General features: G+C 47.1%; 1 long non-coding RNA gene across 1 annotated transcript; it reads left to right on the top strand.

Moving 5' to 3' along the window:
• Positions 1-7,935: 7,935 nt before the first annotated feature.
• Positions 7,936-16,117, top strand: LOC143840776 (uncharacterized). The gene is made up of 3 exons (XR_013232401.1): positions 7,936-8,745; positions 13,703-13,929; positions 15,190-16,117. It is a non-coding gene; the product is annotated as an uncharacterized LOC143840776 (long non-coding RNA).
• Positions 16,118-21,885: the final 5,768 nt, after the last annotated feature.

The raw sequence follows: 21,885 nt of genomic DNA, 5'->3' as shown, positions 1-21,885 counted from the left end.
CAAGCAGCCAATGGGCAGCCGTTAGCATGCTCCCAAACAGCCCCTTTCCCTTTAAGAAAGGTTTAAAAAAAAAAAACAGACCCATAGCAACGAATCTAGGTAGATTCGTTGCAACGGAGAGACCCATCCAGCTGCCTAATGTGAGCTGTCGTTTGATCGTATGATCATTGCCACGCTGCCTCGAGTGATAAAAAAAAATCCCCCCCCCTCTCACGGGCCCGATTTTCGGCTGAATTAATGTGTAAAAAATAAAGGGACTTTATTTCAGCAAACGGGCTTTTATGTGGTTTGTGCTTAGTGACTAAAGGTAAAGGACTGAAGCCAGGGAAGCCTCTAAACAGAAAGAGGCTCGCTGGTGCGTTTATCCCCGCTCGCTCGGAGAAAAAAAAATGGCGATCGCTTCGCCGGAAGTTTGGAGGACAGGCTCAGGAGGAGGGACTTTGAAGAAACCGCAACAATGGTAACGCACAGGTCTTTATTGCTAGTGTTACAGATTGTTTGCAAGAGTGTAGCGCTTTCCGGAGGGTGAATCCACTTTTTGGGATTCCCCTGAAAGCGCTACAACGAAGCGCTTTTTGCTGATCGGTTTCAGGAGTGTTGCAGATTGTCTACGACGTCGTGCGTTAAGGCAAATCAATAGCGTTTCCAATTAGCAACCATTGTGCGATTTTGAAGCCGTGCAAAAAGCCCCACAGAAAAGAAAAGCTCTTCTTCTAGGAGTGTGTGTCAAGCAAACAATCCCTTACACAAAAACTCTGAGGTCGTCTAGTTCTTGGGTGAGGATTGTACCTTCATACTCTTCATACAAGAGCCAGTTTGGTGTAGTGGTTAGGAGTGCGGACTTCTAATCTGGCATGCCAGGTTCGATTCTGCGCTCTCCCACATGCAACCAGCTGGGCTCGCCACGGCACTGATAAAACTGTTCTGACCGAGCAGTAATATCAGAGCTCTCTCAGCCTCACCCACCCCACAGGGTGTCTGTTGTGGGGAGAGGAATGGGAAGGCGACTGTAAGCCGCTTTGAGTCTCCTTCGGGTAGGGAAAAGTGCCATATAAGAACCAACTCTTCTTCTTCTTCTTAGGCAAACCTAAATAGGTCCCCAACAGTTAGAGCGGTTCTTCAGTGGAACAGGCTTCCTCGGGAGGTGGAGGATTCTCCTCCTTTGGAAGTTTTAAAGCAGACTCTCGATAACCATCTGACAGAAATGCTGTGAACATAAGCAGATTGTGAGTGGGGGGCAGAAGGGATTGTGTAGGTGCTTGGCTCTGGTGGCCCTTTCTTGCATGCCCAGGAAAATGCCAGTCCTAGTTCTCTCAGCACTTTCTCATCCCCACCTACCTCACAGGGTATCTGTTGTGGAGAGAGGAAGGGAGAGGTGTTTGTAAGCCTCTTAGGGACTCTTTCGGGAGGTCATGAAAAACAGGGTATGAAAACCAACTCTTTTTTTTATCTGTCATCCATCCCCTAGAGCAGTTTCTGCGATAAACATTCATTTTGGTGCACTAATGTCTCATGTTCGCTTAAAAAAAAAAATCGCCCTGGGTTGAACATTTCACTCTCAAGCGCGTACTTTTCGTTATTAAGTCCGTCTTGTATGACTTTAGGCAACTTGTTTGGTTTGTACATGTTTTGTTCAATACTTCATCTTACACGTACGACTTTGAGATACGACAGACCCTAGACTCGTCTTAAGACGCTGTGGGTTCCAAGATGATCTCACCTGATGCTGCCAGGTGGGATTCCCAATTGGGAAGAGTTTGAACTCTTGTCTAGGCTGGAATGTACAAGATCTGCAAGATTCAACAGCATCTATGAAGAGCATACTGAAGGGGGCGCTGGAGGAGATGGGTATTTAGCATGGTTACAACCAGGGATGGTCAACCTGTGGTCCTCCAGATGTCCATGGACTACAATTCCCATGAGTCCCTGCCAGCAAACGCTGGCAGGGGCTCATGGGAATTGTAATCCATGGACATCTGGAGGACCACAGGTTGACTACCCCTGGTTACAGCAATATCAGGCTTTATTTACGATCATTCCGAGCAAAGTTTAAATGCACCATGATAATATAAAATGCAGACGAAAACAAACATTTGAATACAAGAAGGGTGTTTATAATCAAAAATAGAAAACACGTTGGGGTTAAAACTCATCATTGAAACAGCATTGGCTAAATAGCGAGTCAGTATGTCACCCAGTTAAAGAGGAAATTTTCTGGCTTATATAAATACCGTGCAATGTAATGGGCAGCTGCACAAAATGTCACCAGTGTAGAAGAAGAAGAACAAGAGTTGGTTCTTATATGCTACTTTTCTCTACCAGAAGGAGTCTCAAAGTGGCTTACAATCACTTTCCCTTTTCTCTCTCTGCAACCAATACCCTGTGAGGGAAGTGAGGCTGAGAGAGCCCTGATATTCCTGCTCGGTCAGAACAGCTTTATCACTGCTGTGGTGAGCCCAAGGTCACCCAGCTGGCTGCATGTGGGGGAACATGGAATCAAACCCAATTTACCAGATTAGAAGTCCACACTCCTAACCACTACACCAAGCTGGCTCTCCAAAGTTATTTGACAGTTTTCATCAATGAGAAGGTTCTTAACTATACCCTTTGAAGGGAGACTCTGATATTGGTTGCGGAAACAGCAAAAGGGCTTTCCTTTGACCTGTGTTTAAGGCTTGGAACAGGGTAGAAATAGAAGCCATAAAAACATTACAGAGAATTTTATAATAAGTAATAGACATATGAAACCACTCTGTCAGTGTTAAAGCGAGCTGTGACTATAAACCTGTTTTTGGTTCATGGAATGAACTCTTGGCAGGAGGCTGTCTGATGCAACTTAGAAACGCTCACCTTCTCAATTAAGGTCATAAAAGGAACAATCTTCCCATAAATGGAAAATTTAAATAGGGTGCCGCTACACCCCACCTCAAGGCAGAATACTGAGAGAAGAGTTTGGTCCATTGCCAACTTAGCTGAAGAACAGCACGATAAGCATTCACAATATAGCTCACCCCAACTACTGTTTTGCGTGATTCAGCCAGAGCTTGCAGGGTTGTGCTGCTTCAGCTGTGAATCCTTTTGTACCTCCTGTGGGTTAAGTACCTGTTTTTTAGCCAGTCTGTGACGTTGAGTGGTCTTTAAGTTTCCAAAGTCCACAGAACACGCAATGCAAGAGGAGGGGAAATCCTCACTAGAAGTAGATAGTACTACCGGAAATCCATTGCTTGTTTCAGCTTGGTGTAGTGGTTAAGAGTGGCAGCTTCTAATCTGTCAAGCCTGGTTTGATTCCCCGCTACTCCTCCACATGCAGCCAGCTGGGTGACCTTGAGCTCATCACAGCCTTGATAGTGCTGTTCTCACAGGGCTTTCCTGTCAGAGGTCCCTCGGCCCCATCTACCTCACAAGGATGTCTGTTGTGGGGAGAGGAAGAGAAGGCGATTGTAAGCCACGTTGGGACTCCTTCAGGCAGTGACCAATTCTTCTTTTTCACCACCGTCTTCCGTTGTGTTCCGAATCAAGCAGACTTAAGATGCTTTTATTGACTGCGATGGTCTCATACATGCCTCATAGTCACTTGTGGCAAAACTCGTGACTCTGCTCAGTAGGCAAGTTAGGCCTAAAGGTAAATGTATCCCCTGTGCAAGCACCGAGTCATGTCTGACCCTTGGGGTGACGCCCTCCAGCATTTTCATGGCAGACTCAATACAGGGTGGTTTGCCAGTGCCTTCCCCAGTCATTACCGTTTACCCCCCAGCAAGCTGGGTACTCATTTTACCGACCTCGGAAGGATGGAAGGCTGAGTCAACCTTGAGCCGGCTGCTGGGATTAAACACCCAGCCTCATGGGCAAAGCTTTCAGACGGCTGCCTTACCACTCTGCGCCACAAGAGGCTCTTTTAATTTAGGCCTAACTCATCCAAAGTAAGAACTTTACAACTTGATTCCAGTTCTAAGTGTTCACACCGGCCTTCAAGGTAGCACTGGACCCACATTTTGTTCTGTTGCTTCAAACCAACACAGCAACCCACTGGATCCATCCAATTTCAATCCCAGATGTGGAAAGGCTAAAACAGAAGAATGGCATGTAAAAATAAGCGACCAGGGGGCGTATTTGTATTATCAAGGAAGACTAGACAATAGCATTAAAGTGTATTCATGGTTTCTGCTGGACTTAGATGCCTACATTCATCCAGAATATGTGAGAGGGAGAGAAGTAATTTATGATCCATTGTTACAACCAAGGACTCTGGAGGGGCAAGGGTTTAACCAGGAAAAGGATCCCTGTCTCCCAAGGGTTTACCAACCAATTAAATTATACAAAAGATTGCAAGGATGCAATTGAGAATTTTTTTTTAAAGCAAGTGTGTTTTATCAAAAGAACAAGAATAACAAAAAGTTTTATGGCACGTCAAAGACGAACACACCGATTGTGATATCAGCTTTTGTAGACAAGAATCTTCTTCTGCTGATACATTAAGTCAACGCAAGAAACACAAGACCAAAGGGAATAAACCAGGTATGTTCACAAGCTAATTTTTTCACATCCACCTAAATGTTTTTCAAGGGAAGAAACTACAAGCGGAGGTCAACTGCAATGCTAATGTCTTAATTTTTCAACTTTCCCCAAGGAACATCCTAATTACACAATAGCTGCTCTGATTAATTTTGTCAGAATGTTCTGTTTTCATTTTTCTTCTTTGCAAAAGACAAACAGAAAAAAGAACCGGCGAAAGAAACCTCAAATCTAGCAACTCCATGACATTAAATGAAAGGGAAAAAAGATATATGTAAAGTGGAGACAAAAATAAAGCTATGTTGGTGGAACTGCACATAAACTGTTTTCAAATATCTAAATATAAGTCCAGACATTATTGTTGTCTGCTTGCCATGCATTCATTGATAGAGTTCTAAGATCTTCAATCCAGTTGTTAACCAAAGATGGACTATCATCTTTCCAAATGTGGTAATTTGTTTGAGAGCCTAGCGTGACCCCAGTTTTGTAGGTGAAAACCCAAATGAAGCTTTCAAACCAAACTTTATTTATGGAATGGCAATTCAATTGTTTATCGAGCTAGGATGGTAAAGTGGTTAAGAGTGGCAGCTTCTAATCTGGAGAACTGGGTTTGATTCCCTGCTCCTCCATACGCAGCCAGCTGGGGTGACCTTGGGCTAGTCACAGTTCTCTCAGAGCTGTTCTTGCAGAGCAGTGCTGTTAGAGCTCTCTCCGCCCCACCTACCTCACCGGGTGTCTGTTGTGGGGAGAGGAAGGGAAAGGTGTTTTGTAAGTCAGGGTATTAAAAAACAGCTCTTCTTCTTTATGAGAAGATTCTGATTAAATTCAGAATCAATTTCTATATTGATTAGTCTGCAGAACTTGCATGGGAAATTTGGAAGCCAAGTTGATAACTATGGAGGGTTGCCAAAACTCCTTGATTTAAACCGGTTTAGGCGTGGCGCAAGAGGTCCTCTTGGAAGCAGGAGTTTGCTCATAAACCTGCCTTCTCATTCCTTCTCTTCCCCCTGCTGTATGACTCGGCCTACTTTCTGAGCCCGCACAGAGAACAGGTGAAAATACCCCATTATTCCCATCTCTGCTCATGTTTGCCTCTCTATATCCGTCTCCCTGTTTGTGTGCTGGAAGGTTCTTCACCTTGTCACGCAGGTTCCCCTTTGCACAGGGCATTCAAATACCCCACGGGCATGAATGTGTTCAATGCGCACATATATCCTGGCTGACTTGTCTACTGAAGCCCGACTCTCTCTAGCTAAGAGAGGGTCGGCCCGGACGAAGCAGGAGGTTACCTCTGGAAGCCTGAGCCCCAATCAAATCAGTTACTCTCCAAGGTGCCGCAGCGCTTGCCGCTTTCGTATTAAATGTCTGCTCTGGCAAAGCCAGCAAGCAAAAGCCATGCCAATCAACAGCTGCCCCTTTATGGCCGAACAAACGACATTCAGGCCCTGCTTTGGCCCTTGTTCCTGCTCGGAATCTATTTACTGTCCCCGCTCTCCAGCGGAACCTTGGGTGACACAGAGGCACCTATTAGCATGCCAGACTTTTTGTACGAGAGCATCCAAAAGGAGAGGTACCATCTGCGACGTCTGAGGCTGCACAAATCTAACTCCAGCATCGCGGGAGACCTCTCTGGGCCGGCTTCCCTGTGAGTTTTATCACATCCTCGGCAAACGACGCACAAACCATTGACAGTTTTGCGCACCATCTCCCCTCCCCTTTTCTAAAGTGCACAAATCAATAATTACCCACCTTTCGGCATCACGCATTCACTCGTGAAATTCTGGATGCAGAGTCTGCACTGAGAAAGACCGAACCCTGTCAAAAGTGAACCTTGTCACTATTGTGACCCGCCACGAGCCTATGGGGAGTGGCAGGAAATAAATCTAATTAATAATAATAATAATAATAATTAAAAAATGGACCCATGTTGTATATGTCTTAAGCTACTAGGAATCGAGGCCCGGATTCCTTAAGATGCCTGGGAGGAATTCCAGTTTCTGCCCCTTGCAGGAGCCACAAGCCTCGGGAAGCTTCAGACGCACGGAGTTACAGCTGTTGCAGGAGTGCAAGGGAAACAAATAAATATGCAAAGCCACCCTGGGTTTTTACTGCCACCAAGCCAGCCCCATTTGCAAAAAGGCTTCTCCCCGAGCTTCTCGGCCGATGCAGCCTTTGGAGGAGCTTGGGTGAAGCCGAGGGCGAGGAGGCAGAGCCCAGCCAAAGGCGCCCGGCAAAACATTATTTGGGGGATGCTCAGCACTGAAGCGGCCGCAGCGGGAGGGCAGGTAAGGCAGGCGGGTGATGAAAGGGGCGTGAAACCCGAAGTGACAAAGAAACAAATCCTGCTGGAAGGGAGAGCCGATTCCTTTAAGCAGCATTTGACACGCAGGCTGCAGGCAGAGAGGCTTGCCGAATGTGGTCAGGGGCCTGGTCCCTCCCGCCAGGCAAAATGGGTCTCCGCGTGGGATGCGGAAGGCGGCTTCAAGAGCCAAGGCTGCCCAAAAGACGGCTGCTTTTCAGGAGGCAGAGGTTGCCTTCCACGCACCGGTGGGAGGCGTTTCCTTGCCTTGCCCTGCAATTGATTTCCTTTGCCATCCGTGTAATTTAATTACGTGACAATATATATATATATGTTTTTGTGGATGCACATGAAGGTCTTTGCGGTGTACAGGGTGATTTGGAAAGCACCGTGGGTGCAGGAGCACATGTGTAGATGAGTCCGACAATGGCTCACTGCTACATCGTTCCAAACGTCTTGGGCATCTCTCTGCAGGCGCCTCTCCCAATTATTTTGTGTCTTGTCTAGAGTTATTCAATCTGGTAATGAACAGAGTTATAAATCTGTTTTTGCTCTCTTTGCTCAACCCAAATTGAGACTAATATATTTCGAGTACACCCAAAATGCCATTTTTCAGCTAGAATAGTATAGATCCTCTGCCATCGGCTTGTTCGAAAGGCATCCCAAAAGTTACCTAGGTGCAAAATGGATCAGCTTTCGGTCCATGTGAGATATCTGTGCACTGAAATTCATCCCATTCTCATGCTGAAGAAACAAACTAGGCACACGTCTTTCTGCAAGAGCATCATGCTATTCATGCTCCAGTGAAACTTATTAAAATCCATACTTTAACATAGGATTTCTGCGCAGATGTGGCAAATTGCTGCTATAAGAATTGTGTGTCTTTGGCAGAGTACAGAAAACATTTTACATGTATAAATAAGCATACATTTGGCTAGTCTTTTATTATTTACCCATAAATGTTTACATGCTTTGAACTCCATAGGAATAAGTGTATTTTTAAAGACCCTACACTAATACAGAGTGTTTTTCTTTCTCTGTGTGTGTGTCTCTCTCTGTCTCTCTCTCTCTCTCTCTGTGTGTCTGTGTGTGTATTTATTTACAGGAAGAGAACATAGATTTTTTTGCACTATTACCTCTTCCACATTTTGACTTCCACCATCTGCAGGAGAAATGAGTTGACATGATTAGTATGAAACTTAGGACTGCAATCTAAGAATATTTCCTTACAAGCATCATGGTCCATATCAGCTTTTAAAATTATTTTTATGGTGTAAAAACTATTCCCCATCCCTACCCCCCATTCCAATTTTGAGAGTGCCTGTCATCCAGGGATGCTGCTTACCGGTTTGATCTTGAAAAGTAAAAACACAGCTCTGAAAAATCTCTGTGTTAACAGGGAATATTTCTTCCCCGCTCAGCTGGGGAAGGTCTGCAGGGGTCCAAGTCCTTGTGCTTGTTTCCCTCCAGCACAGCCCTTCGTCCTGCAATGGAGATGAGGGCTGCAAGGGGTGGGAATTGCATGTCTCCTGTGATTAAATACTGCCGTGTGGAAACGGCAATAGAAACATTATCTTGCCAAAAAAACCCTTTATTTTATGTTAGAACAATGCAAAAAAGCAAATCTGGAAAAGTCCTGGTTTCTTTTAACAGGGATCAATGACCTGTGGGCTCAAGGCCAAATTTGCCTTCATGCATACTTTTTTTTCCCCTCCAGTGACCAAACTAGAAGCGAAACAAATACCTGCATAGTGATCCATGCCTGTGGCCAAGGGGTTGACCAGCAGTCTTTATCTACAAAAAGGAAACAGCTGTGTGCATCTTCAAGAAGAGGAAGTGTCGGTTTTTATACCCCGCTTTTCACTACCTGACAGAGTCTCAGAGTGGCTCACAATTACCCTCCCTTCCTCTCCCCACTACAGACACCCTGTGAGGTAGGTGGGGCTAAGAGAGCTCTGAGAGAACTGCTTTGCGAGAACAGCTCTAACAGGACTGCTAGGTCTGCATCCAGCTGGCTGCATGTGGAGGAGCAGATTAGAGGCTGCTGTTATTAACCAGTACACCACACTGTCTACGGTGTATGTTTTGTGTAGAGGGATTCTAAATGCAAGCAGTGAGTCTCAGCCATGGGTCACAGAGTGCTTTCCGAAGCAGTCTTTCTGTAAGCAGGCCAAAGCTGTGACCTCAGGTAACATTTTTGAGCGAGCGCCAATCCCCGCTGTCATCTAGTCCGTCTTTTTCTGTGGCCATTGCAGCCCCCTCCCCTATTTTCTAAAAAAAGTTGCCTAGCCTACAAAGTTAGCATTGTGTGCAGGAGAAGCAGAGGTACCCGAGGGGCTGATTAATTCGGTGGTCCAATGAGAGCTTTCTGCTGCCTTGTAGCTCTAAAGCAAACCCAGCGGAATCCTATATCGGATGTGTTGTTCCTTAGGAAGGGATGCAGGGTCATGTACAGGCTGAGTGGACGACTACAGGTGAGGTCTGGAGCAGAGAGTGGTAATGAGGATCGAGTGAGGAATCCCAGAGGAACACATGCCTCTTGGGCTCCCTTTTGGATTCTGGAATGATCGCAAAGGGGTAGCGGTTTTGGTCTGTTGTAGCAAAATGAAACAAAATTCCAGTGGCACCTTAACAACAAACATTTATTTCAATAGGACAAAGACATTTTATTCAAGGTGTAAGTTTTTGTGTGCTAGCAGAGTCTGAAGAATGGTGTTTGCACATGAAAGCTTGCACCTTGAATATACCTAAACTGGCCTTAAAGGTGCCCCTGGATTCAAACTCTGTTCTGCTGCTTCAGACCAACACGGAGACCCACCTAAACCTACTTATTTCAGTATGAGCTTTTGGGATTCACAACTCAGTTCAGATATGTGAAATGGGAGCCCATCCCATAAATTCCTCCTGTGGGGAGAGTTAAAGGGAGGGAGGGAGGGTTACCAACCTCCAGAAGGGAACTGGAGATCTTCTGGGGATTACAGCTAATTCCAGGCAATAGAGACCAGCTGCCATGTAATGGTCATTTTGGAAGGTGGAGTCTGTGGCATTTTACTTCACTGAAGTCACTCCCTTCCTCAACACCCTTTGGTCCCCCCCCCCCAATCTCCAGGTATTTCCCAATCTGTAGCTGGAGGAGGAGTTGAAGCACAGACATTTGATGTGAATGCCCTCGCAAATCTTTCAAGTGTAAATTCTTGTGTAAAGGGGGAAGAGGGAGGAGCTGTGGCAGATTGGCTGTGTGACTCCTGTAATAAATCAAGAGAATTAGCAGTTGTTCCTATGATTAGACAGATCAGGGCATCTGAACTGAACTTATGCCACTGGACTTTTGTTTGATTTGGGAAATCTTTCCATCTGGCTCATCGGATAATGCACTTTCAGTGTACTTTTGCAGCTGGGTTTTCCTGTGCAGAACAGGAAAATCTACTTCTAAAGTGCATGGAAAGTGCATTATACCATGTGTGCAGAATGGGCCAGAGGAATGCATGCCTCTTCCTTTTGAATGGCCTGCTGGACCAAGCCATGCCTCCTGCTCCCGGCGAAGCAAAACAAAAATTCGCGCATTCGGGTAGCTGGGACTGGCCCTGCCTCAGTGCACCCCCGTCAACTTGGTAGCTCCAGAGGGCAGTTTTGTACTATTGTTGAGTTGCATGTGTGTGAAAGCAGAATCAGCATTGGCCCCTTTCACACACACTAAATGTGGGCTAGGGCGGAGCCGGTGCTGATGCTATGCAACGCCAGGTCGATCAAGAACAAATCCTCAACCCTGCGGGACTATTTCGCAGGGCATGGGGTAGACCTGGCGTGCATCACCGAGAGCTGGGTGCGCGAAGGTGAAACAGTCGCCCTTAAAGATCTTGCGCCACCCGGCTTCTCGGTCCTTCATCAGCCCCGGCTCCATGGTAGGGGGGGTGGGGTGGCGATCCTAGTCCGGGACAGCTATGCCTTCAGGGCTCTCCCAGCACCATCGATCCCAGGAGTTGAATGTGTCGGCCTGACGTGGGAATCGGTCGAGAACGTGGCCATCTGGGCGGTGTACCGTTCACCCACTGCCCCGCCCGATGCCCTGCTGGGCCTGCTGGAGGCGGCGGCCGCCTGGACATTGCAGTTCCCCAAATTATTAATTTTGGGGGACTTTAATGTCCATGCGGATTCGTCGGCTCCAGGACTTGGCCTGGACCTGGTGTCGGCCATGGCGACACTGGGGTTCTCGCAATTTGTTGCTGGTCCCACTCATCAGGCTGGCCACACCCTGGATCTGATCTTTGGTGCTGGTGTTGAGATCGATCTGGTGGCTAACAACATCGTTCCGTGGTCTGACCACCATACCCTGAAGGCTCGCCTACGGATGCCACCCCTCCCCTGTTTGGGTGACGGACGCATTTTAGTCCGCCCACGGAGACTTATGGAATCCGAAGGATTCCTGAATGCTCTGCGGGACCCGATGCCCTCCGGTGTCTCGTTGGAGGCCTTGGTGGAGGACTGGCAGTCCCGCCTGTTGGCCGCCATTGACGAGATAGCTCCTGAGCGCCCTCTCCGCCCTCGCCTCAAGCAGGCCCCGTGGTTTACCGCGGAGCTTCGGGAGAGGAAGAGGGAGGTGAGACGGCTAGAGCGAGTGTGGCGGAAGACCCGCGACGAAGCTACAAGAACATCTCATCGCACGCTTATGAGGGCGTATGAGATGGCGGTGAAAGCGGCAAAGTGTGACTACTTTGCTGCGGAAATCGCGTCCGCTAGCTCTCGCCCAGCCCAATTATTTAGGATAGTTCGGACCCTTACTGCCCTCGAAGGAGGGCATCAAAATAGTAGTCAATTGGAACTAGGCTGCAAGGCTTTTGCGAGCTATTTTGCGGATAAGATCTTGTCGCTCCGTCGTGACCTTACTGCCACAGTTGATACAGTTCGTGAACTAGAAGCTCCGTGGCCGTTGCGGGGGATCAGGTTTGATGGCTTCAGGCGGCTCTCTTTATCCGAAGTGGACAAATTGCTAGGGTCGGTGAGGGCGACCACTTGCCCCCTTGATCCCTGTCCGTCGTGGTTGCTTAAGATCAGCGACCCACGGATAGGTGTTCCCCTGAGGGAGATTATAAACCTCTCCCTTACATCGGGAGAATTCCCTCAGCGGCTCAAGGAGGCAGTGGTTCGCCCTCTTCTGAAAAAACCATCGCTGAATCCGCGGGACCCCGCCAGCTACCGCCCGGTATCGCATCTTGCATTCCTGGGCAAGGTGGTTGAGAGGGCCGCCGCGGACCAGCTCCTAGCATTTTTGGAGGAAACTTCGGCCCTTGATCCATACCAGTCTGGCTTCCGTCCTGGCCATGGGGTGGAGACTGTGCTGGTCGCCCTGACAGATGATCTCCGGCGCCAGCTGGACCGGGGCGGGTCGGCCATTCTCGTGCTATTAGACCTGTCAGCCGCATTTGATGTGGTTGACCACGAGCTCTTGGTTCACCGCCTCGCTGATACTGGGATTGGAAGGGTGGCTCTTAAATGGCTATCCTCCTTTCTAGAGAACAGATCACAGAGGGTCGCTGTGGGGGAGGAGTTATCCGACTCCTTTGCACTCCCATGTGGGGTGCCACAGGGAGCGGTGCTCTCCCCCACGTTATTTAACATCTATATGCGTCCCCTGGCTCAGCTGGTACGGAGTTATGGGCTTGGGTGTCACCAGTACGCTGATGATACCCAGCTCTATCTCTTGATGGATGGCCGGCCAGATCTCCCCCCAGAAAAATTCGCCAGTTGTTTGGAAGCAGTGGCTGGATGGATCAGGAAGAGCCGCCTGAGACTCAACCCCTCCAAGACGGAGGTCCTTTGGCTAGGCCGAAGGGAGCAGGAACAGGAAGCGCGTCTTCCCTGCCTGGACGGGGTACAATTGTCATCTGTGCCCCAAGCCAGGAATTTGGGAGTGATTCTGGATGCCTCACTTTCCATGGAGGCCCAGGTCACTAAGGTAGCCCGGACGGCGTTTCTCCATCTACGCCAAGCTCGGCTACTAGCGCCCTACCTGCCCCCGGAACACCTGGCCACTGTGATCCATGCAACGGTTACTTCTAGATTAGACTTCTGTAACTCGCTCTACGCGGGCCTACCCTTGTCTCTAACCCGGAAGTTACAGCTGGTACAGAATGCAGCTGCACGGGTCCTCACTAAATCATCTTGGAGGTCCCATGTTCAGCCTCTGCTGAAGCAGCTGCACTGGTTGCCAGTTTGTTTCCGGATCAGGTTCAAGGTTTTGGTACTAACCTTTAAGACTATACGCGGCTTGGGTCCTGCATACTTGAGGGACCGCCTATCTCCTTATGCCCCCCGCAGGGCACTTCGCTCTGCGGGTAAGAATCTGCTGATGATCCCAGGACCCCGGGAGGCACGCCTGGCCTCGACAAGGGCCAGGGCCTTTTCGGTCCTGGCCCCTACCTGGTGGAATGAGCTCCCTGAAGAGCTGCGGGCCCTGTCAGAGCTCTCTGAGTTCCGCAGAGCCTGCAAAACGGAGCTCTTCCGCCAGGCGTTTGTCTAAGGCCGGGTGATGGCCCGGGGCTAAGATCGGACCCCTCTCCCCGGAGGGGGGAGGCCAGTACTAAACTGACCTGGTTCCCCAGAGTGTTCCATCCTATGCCCAATTATCCTCCGTTCCCTTTTGCTCATCCAGTGGGCCTGTACGGGAATAGTTTTAATCGCCATCATTGTGACTTAGTCATTGTTTTAATGGGGTTTTAATGGGGAATTTTAATGGTTAATATATTGTATTGTATTAAAATGTTGTGAACCGCCGCGAGCCGGTTTCCGAGAGCGGCGGTCATACAAATCAAATAAATAATAATAATAATAATAATAAATAATCCATTTCCAGGTTTCTTCCTGCATTGTGTTAATGTTTATGCTCTGTTTCAGCTCTGTTTCAGATTTCTGCGGATGCCCCTTCCTGTTGAAGGCATGCACTTACATGGTGTAATGCACTTTGTGTCCCAGTGAGAAGGGTGGATTGGAAGCACACAAATAACACTGTGGAGAAACTTGGAAAACCAAGGCACTCCCTAGCTGTCATCAGCATTCAGTGGTTTTGTGAAGGGAAGACTTGATCCCTTGCGCTCCCTGTTGGGATTTGGCAATGGCAGCTGGTAGGTAAAATGGCCTTTCAGTTCTTCAGTGACACCATCCTAGCCTTTTATTTAATAAGATTGCCATATTACCTTTCAGCCATCAGGGTGGCCAGGTCCCCCCAGATCACTGGTGGGGGATGGGGTGGTAGGGTTGCCAGATCCAGGTTGGGAAACCCCTGGAGATTTGGGGATGGAGACTGGGGAAGACAGAGACCTCAATGGGGTACAATGCCATGGAGTTCACCTCCAAAAGCCTCCGTTTTCTCAGGGGAGCTGATATTTGTATTCTGGAGATCAGCTGTGAATCTGGGGGGTCCCCAGGTCCCACCTGGAGGCTGGCATCCCTAGGCTCCCAGAGTATCATGAACCACTGCATGGGCCGCCCTTGCTCTGTAGGGCATGGATCTGCCAAGAAATCCAAGAAGTTCATGGTCTGTAGGTGGCAGAAAGGGGGAAGGGCATTGCTATATGAGTTGTGCAACGTGGCGAACAGAAACAGCAAGGAACGAAGATGGTAGATGTCCACAGTTGAGACCCCATGCACGTGGAAGTTGACAGAGCTGGGGCCTGGGGTAGAAAAGTCTCAGATGACTGGGCTGGCAAAGATGCCAGTTTCAAACATTGAAGAGCTGCTGCCACTTGGGACTGAAAGACTTGTGTAAATGGCTAAGAATGGAAAGCATGAGGGGATGAAGGGTGGCGCCATCTTTTGCTAGTTCAGTACAGGGATGCCCATCCCCAGGTGGGATCTGGAGATCCCCTGAAATTATAGCTCATCCCCAGGCAACAGAGATTAATTCCCTTTGAGAAAATGGTTGCTTTGGAGAGTAGACGTCATGTTCCACTGAGGTCCCTCCCTGCCCCAAATACCGCCCACTCCCAGCTCTACCCTGAAAGCCTCCAGGTATTTCCCAAGCCACAGCTGGCCATCCCAGAGCTGACATGGTGCAGCTGTTTGAGCATCAGACTATGATCTGAGAGAGCTGGGTTCAAATCCTCATTCTGCCATGAAACTTTGTTGAGCAACATTGGGCCAATCACTCTCTCTCTACCTAACGGGGATGTTGTTTTAGGGATAAAAGGAAAAGGGAAAATGTTGTAAGCTGCCTTGAGCTCCCATCTGGGAGAAAAGTGAGGTACAGATATCTACATAAATATCGCATTTGTTTAAATTGTTTTGTTTTGTAAGCTGCTTTGTATCTCCAGATAAGGGAGGAAAGCAGGGTATAAATACAATTGTATGAAATAGCACTTTTTGTGTCTCACAAAATTCAACAGAATGATGCTGGAAGAAGCGTACCACAGTCAAAGCATCTCTTTCCAACCATATCTGGAACTAACTGGGAGAGTTGGACAACTTGGTGAAGAGGAAGATCCAAGAAAATGAGAGAAGGGATGTGAGTGTTGTCAAAGACACACAACATGCTAGTCAACGAATTTGCCAGGGCTGTTGTTTCGCCTTGTCCCGCCACCACTAATGAACGCTTCACCAGCCTCCCCACTACAGTGCTGAGTAAGCACCCAGCTCTTGAAGAAAATTTTGGCCTTAGCAAGTCTCTCAGCTCCTCTTCAGTAGGAGGAGGTGTTGTCGGTGGTGGTGGTGAAGGTGGCCTTGGCTGGTGCTCTGCTCTTCCCAAGTGCCCATTACAAGATAATTAGAGAGGCCTTGGCCACGTTTAATAACAGGCTTCCACTCTGTGAAGGTTCGATCATCGTAAAAGTGAATGTCTTCACTAGTCTGAAAGGGGAAATGTCTGTGCGGAGAGCTAGCTAAATAGCCCTCTCTGAGGGAAAACAAAATGAAGGTGCATTCATGAGCGAGCGTGTACGTGGGATGGTGTGTTTGAGCAGGCTTCAGGCCTTGCTGCTTGGCCTATATAATGAACTTGGGACAGGAAACACCATTTAAAATCATAATTGTAAACAACCACCCAAGCATTCTCTTGAAGCCAGATTTAGTTCTGAATGTTCTGGGAGAAACAGCTACGTTTCAGCTCTTCCCAAGTTCCGCATGGAATAACGTGGGTGTGCGCGCACACGCGTGTGTCTGGGAGAACCAGCTCAATTTCAGTTCTTCCCAGGTCTCACATAGAATATATTTCTCTGTGTGTGTGTGTGTATGTGTAAAAGAGAACCCAATACCATTTAGAATAGGAGGAAGGAGATGGAAATTGAAATGGGGAAGGTAATTCCAGTTGAACTTTAAAGCCACAAATATTATATATATATATATATATATATATATATATATATATATATATATATATATATATATATATATATATATATATATATATATATATATATAATTGGAAGGTTTGGCGAGCCAAGCGGCTGCTAAAATGGGCCAGTAACTTCCTTCTTCCTGTTAATGTGGGAATTCAATGCAAGGGGATGCCATTCCACTATGAAGTAGAAGCACACACAAATCCGCCTGCATTTATTCTCCTTAAAAATATGATATAGGGCATTTTTTTGTATTCCCATTTATCGCTTGCCAAGAAATAATTAAGAATAGGAGCTAGAAGATTAATTTTAAATAAAAAAAATCTCCTCAAATGAAAATGTCAGGTCATAAAAATTCCTTTTAAATCATAACAGCATATAAATCTTTGAAATTAACCATGTAATTACAATGTCTATCAACTTCTACCTTGAGCTTTGAGCCTCTCTTTTTAATCTTCCATTCTTTTTTTAATGAATAGCTATTTTGAAATTAAAAAGTACTGTTCATTACACATGCCCCACTATAATAGGGTTTTTATCATATTTGCTCTATTTAAAAAATACTTGCTACTTTGTAATTATTCACACGCCGATCCCTTCCTATATCGAGCAGAAAATAAAAAATGAAATAGAAGTCAAAGGTGCTTCAGAGCTGAATGATTTACACAATTCATTAAGGACGGTGATTTTTCAGTTAGCATCAGATTAAATGGTTACTTACTCTCAAATAGCCCTCGGGGAGTTGAATTGCTGGGTAGCAAACAGATTAAAGTTTGCATTGAAAGAAAAATTGAATTCAGAGGTAATCAATAGCATAATAGGGGCAGTGAGTGGAGCCTGCCGCCTGAAATGAAATTACCATATTTTTAATCTTAATTTTCCACTCTGTTTATCTGACAGTGCGGATGTGCAATCCAAACAGATAATGAGAGAGTGGGATATTGACACGGCTGTCCTCAGGAGTGCTTGTTTTCAGTGATTAAATGCTGTGATCTGTGATTACTTTGTGCGGAGATGTCAGAACTGCTGGCCAGACCTATGGGAGGGACACTCACAGCAGCTGCAGGAGCCTGGTCTCCCAGGCCCTCCTGTTAGAAATTCATTTTCTGCCAACTGTATGCCTATAAAGGGGTGAGGCGGGAGGGGGGGCGGCATCAGGGGCAGCAGGATGGGAGGGTGAGATTATCTGTTTATGTATATACTTCTACCGCGGTGCAAAACGACGAGAATTAATCCTCATTTCTTCCGATTCTTATAAAAAATCCAAACAAACCAAAAAAAACAAAACAACCTCCCAACGCCCAGTATTTAATTAGATCAATATGCACAGCACCTTCCTTCCTTCCTTTCCGGCGCCGTATATTTATTTCCCACTTAAAACTTGCAAGCGGTGGGGGAGAGACAGGCTGCCATTAAAAGAGACAGACAGAAAGAAATGATCCGCATGCCTAGTAAACTTTGGGAGGGTGACGTGAATTATCTTGGTGAGCAGAAGCGGGAGGGATATCGCACAGCCAAAGGGAAGGCCGTAAACGATCCGGCCAAGCAAATTGCTGGGGATAGATGAACAAACCAGAGTGTAAATATAAGCAAAGGTCAGGCATAATTCTTTCAAAATGCAAACAAAGCAAAGGAGTAGATTGACTACCAACCCATATTTTAAAAGGCAGAGAACAGAAGGGGGTATTTTAGAACCAAGGGTCGGACTAATAATACGGGCCATGTAGTGGAATGGAGGACATGTGCTACTCTGGCTTTATAGCACAGTATTTTACGCTATGGTTTTTAAAAGTTTATAACGAAACAGCATGATAGGAGAGAGAATTCAAATCACGGCTGCAGAGCATACGTGTGGCAGGAAGGAAGGAGGGACAGGACAGAACAAGAGTTATCTCACTAGCCACAAGGGGCACTGTTGCGCAAGAAGAAGAAGAAGAAGAAGAAGAGCTAGTTTTTTGTATCACACTTTTTTACTATATGGAATCTCAAAGCGGCATACAATAATCGCCTTCCCTTCCTCTCTCTACTGCAGACATCCTGTGAAGGAGGGGAGGCTGAGAGAGCTTTGAGAGAACTATGACTGACCTGAGGTCACCCAGCTGGCTGCCTGTTCTCCAGATCAGAGACCACACTTGACCACTACACCTGGCACTCTGCAAGTGCAGGACAATGTGTGTTACTCAGAAACTGGCGGGTTTTGGCAGCTTTAGGTTGGGAAATTCCTAGAAATTTGGGGAGTGCTTAGGGAAGGTGGAGTTACTTTAGCAAGGTATAACACCATTGTTGTTGTTGTTGCTAGCTGTGAAGTTGTGTCCGGCCCATTGTGACCCCATGGACAATGATCTTCCAGGACTTCCTGTCCTCTACCATTCCCCGGATCTGCATATCTGAGGTTGTTGATATTTCTCCCTGCAATCTTGATCCCAATTTGTGACTCATCTAACCCCGCCTTTCTCATGATGTGCTCCGCATACAAGTTAAAGAGGCAAGGCGACAGTATACAGCCTTGCCGAACTCCTTTCTCAATTTCGAACCAATCTGTGATTTCATGCCCGGTTCTCACTGTTGCTTCTTGACCTGCATATAGGTTTCTCAAGAGACAGAGAACACCATAGACTCAACCTTTTCTCCCAGGGAATAGAACTCTATATCCAGGAAATTTCCAGCCATTACCTGGAGGTTGGCAAGCTTATCCCTTCCATAACATTTGCATTTAAAAGTAGCATCTGGCAGAACTCCACCCTCACAAAACATACAGAAAGAGCTGATTGTGGAGCTTTCCTTCTTTCTTTTCTGCCGTAGTCATTGGAAGCGTACGACATTTTGAAACCTGGGTTTCAGGCACGTACAAATAGATAGCATCCTGACTTTGTTCGGGACCTGCTGGATTGTTTTTATCTTGATGAAAGCTTGCTAGCATCACTCCAACAGTCACGAGCTAGTTGCCTGCCATTCAGCCGAGAGAACAAGGGGAAGCTGTGGAAGAGCTTCCAAGCAGCCTTCGTGTAGCCAAGAAGCAGCTAGTGTGGAGCTGTGGGAGATCTGTTCCAAGATATGTCCGAAGCTGCCTTGTGCAAAAACATCTTTCCCTTCAGTGATGCAGCACTGGGCATGGCAAAATCAGATGAAAATGCTTCACGCTTGTATGTGAATTGAAAAACCGTAAAGTCCTGCCTCATGCAAACGGAAGAGTCACCCAGGAAAACATGAAAGAGGCTCCCTGTGTATGAGGAGGCCATTTGGAGCTCCATCAGTAGGCGTTTGAACGCCCAAGGTTCAGAAGCATTATGCTTCTAAGGCCCTGCCTGCCTTTATAGGAAACTTCCCAGTCTCTGCTTCAAATGCCCTGCTCTTCTGAGGTTAGTTGCTTGCTGGGAATGTGGCCTTCTTCTAATTATGGATCAATTCTCAACCCAAGTGCACCGAAATCATTTTAAGTAATGGCTGATCTTTTTTGTGTGTATGTGTGCCGTGGTTGGTTTGGATTAGTGATCTGATGTGTGTTTTGTGAAAGGTTTATATCTTGGGGTTGAATGCTGTGAAAGAGTTCCACGTGTGGTAGATGGAGTGGGAGGACCCCACCCCCTCCTCTAGCTGGGACCCTCTTGATTAGTGGGATCCTTGTCTTATTTTGGATTTCATCGTTCCAGTGGGCACCCCTTTTTATAGCCTAAGTACCAAAGGGATCTGAAACTTGGGGAGTTTCTTAAGGCAGCTGTCCCCAACCCTCAGGCCAGGGACCGGTATTGGTCCATCGGTCAGTTGATACAGGGCCACAGCTCCTCCTTGTCCTCCTCCCCAGATGCTGCCTCGGGGGCTGCCCTGCCACTCTGCTGCAGGCTCACCTTGGTGTTCTCCGGCAGCCGCCATGGCTGGGGCTCCCCCTTGGCTTGGCACTGTGCAACTGCTGCTGGCAGCGCCCCCAGTAGGCGGCAGGAAGTCAGGAGCGCCTGCGGGAAAGCAAGTGGAGAAGGGGCTCAGGCAGCAGTGGTGACGTCCCTTGGCAAAAGACCCCCCCCCCGGGCCTCAGTAAAATTATCAAGCGTTGACTGATCCCCAGTGATAAAAAGGTTGGGGACCACTGTCTTAAGGAACCTGGGTACAGCCATGACAATGGAAAATCTCAGGAAAGGAAAGGTGTGCCAGAAGTGTGCAATCTCCCTCAGCTTAGGGTCCTCAATAACAATAAGGGGCTTTTTGCACGCCTTCAAAATCGCACAATGGTTGCCAATTGGAAACGCTATTGATTTGCCATAACGCACGATGTCGTAGACAATCTGCCACACACCTGAAACCAATCTGCAAAAAGCGCTTCCTTGTAGCGCTTTCAGGGGAATCCCAAAAAGTGGATTCACCCTCCGGAAAGCGCTACACTCTTGCAACCAATCTGCAACACTAGCGAAAAAGACCTGTGCGTTAGCATTGTTGCAGTTTCTTCAAAGTCCCTCCTCCTGAGCCTGTCCTCCAAACTTCCGGCGAAGCGATCGCCATTTTTTTTTCTCCGAGCGAGCGGGGATAAACGCACCAGCGAGCCTCTTTCTGTTTAGAGGCTTCCCTGGCTTCAGTCCTTCACCTTTAGTCACTAAGCACAAACCACAGAAAAGCCCGTTTGCTGATGTATTTTCCCATTAATTTTTACACATTCATTCAGCCGAAAATCGGGCCCGTGAGAGGGGGGGGGGATTTTTTTTTTTTCACTCGAGGCAGCGTGGCAACGATCATACGATCAAACGACAGCTCAAACACATTAGGCAGCTGGATGGGTCTCTCCATTGCAACGAATCTACACAGATTCGTTACAATGGGTCTGTTTTTTTTTTTTTTAAAAACCTTTCTTAAAGGTTTGAGAGCATGCTAACGGCTGCCCATTGGCTGCTTGACGGCCAGGGGCGGGACAAGCTCGGCAATAGCGCTTCCTTTCTAGCGATTTCTGCCGAGACCGGAAGCTGTGGGAAACGCTACAAAATGCAACTGGATTCCACTACAAAGGCAGGTATGCATAACGACGAATTCCACTATTTTAAATGGCGATTTTTCATTCAGTGACCAATTTGCAACAAAGATCCCGGTGCGTAAAGCCCCTAAGTCTTTTCAATAACACTTTACTTGATTTTGGACACTTTAAATTTTCCTTCTGCAACATAATTTCAATAATCAAAGACTTCTCGATACTTGAACATCCTAGCATACCCCAGAGGTGTCTTCCCAGCCAAAATAAGTTGCTATGACATTAACCAGTGCCTGGTTTATTTATTTATTTGTTTGATTGATTTATATGCTAGTGAACCAACTTTGGGAAGTGTACATTATACTGAACAACACTGACGGGTAGAATGGTTAGTTAAGAAGAAGAAGAAGAGTTGGTTCTTATATGCCACGTTTCTCAACCAGTAGGAGACTCAAAACGGCTTACAAACACCTTCCATTTCCTTTCCCCATAACAGACACTCTTTGAGGGAGGTGAGGCTGAGAGAGCCCTGATATTCCTGCTTGGTCAGAACAGCTTTATCAGGGCTGTGACAAGCCCAAGGTTACCCAGCTGGTTGCATGTGGGGGAGCGCAGAATCAAACCCGGCTTGCCAGATTAGAAGTCCACACTCCTAATCACAATACTGTTATATTTTTATAACTATTAGTTATTAATATTATTGGTTATTCAGTTTGGTTATTCATATGTTATAGACTGTTTCATATATTGTTCCTTTGTTCCATGTAAACCACCCTGAGACTTCGGGGAGGGCGGTATGT

The sequence above is a fragment of the Paroedura picta genome, chromosome 6 (genome assembly GCF_049243985.1).
Source record: "Paroedura picta isolate Pp20150507F chromosome 6, Ppicta_v3.0, whole genome shotgun sequence".
Taxonomy (NCBI): Eukaryota; Metazoa; Chordata; class Lepidosauria; order Squamata; family Gekkonidae; genus Paroedura; species Paroedura picta.
Note: the sequence above shows the minus strand (reverse complement) of the source record. Positions and strands in the feature narration are given on the sequence as shown.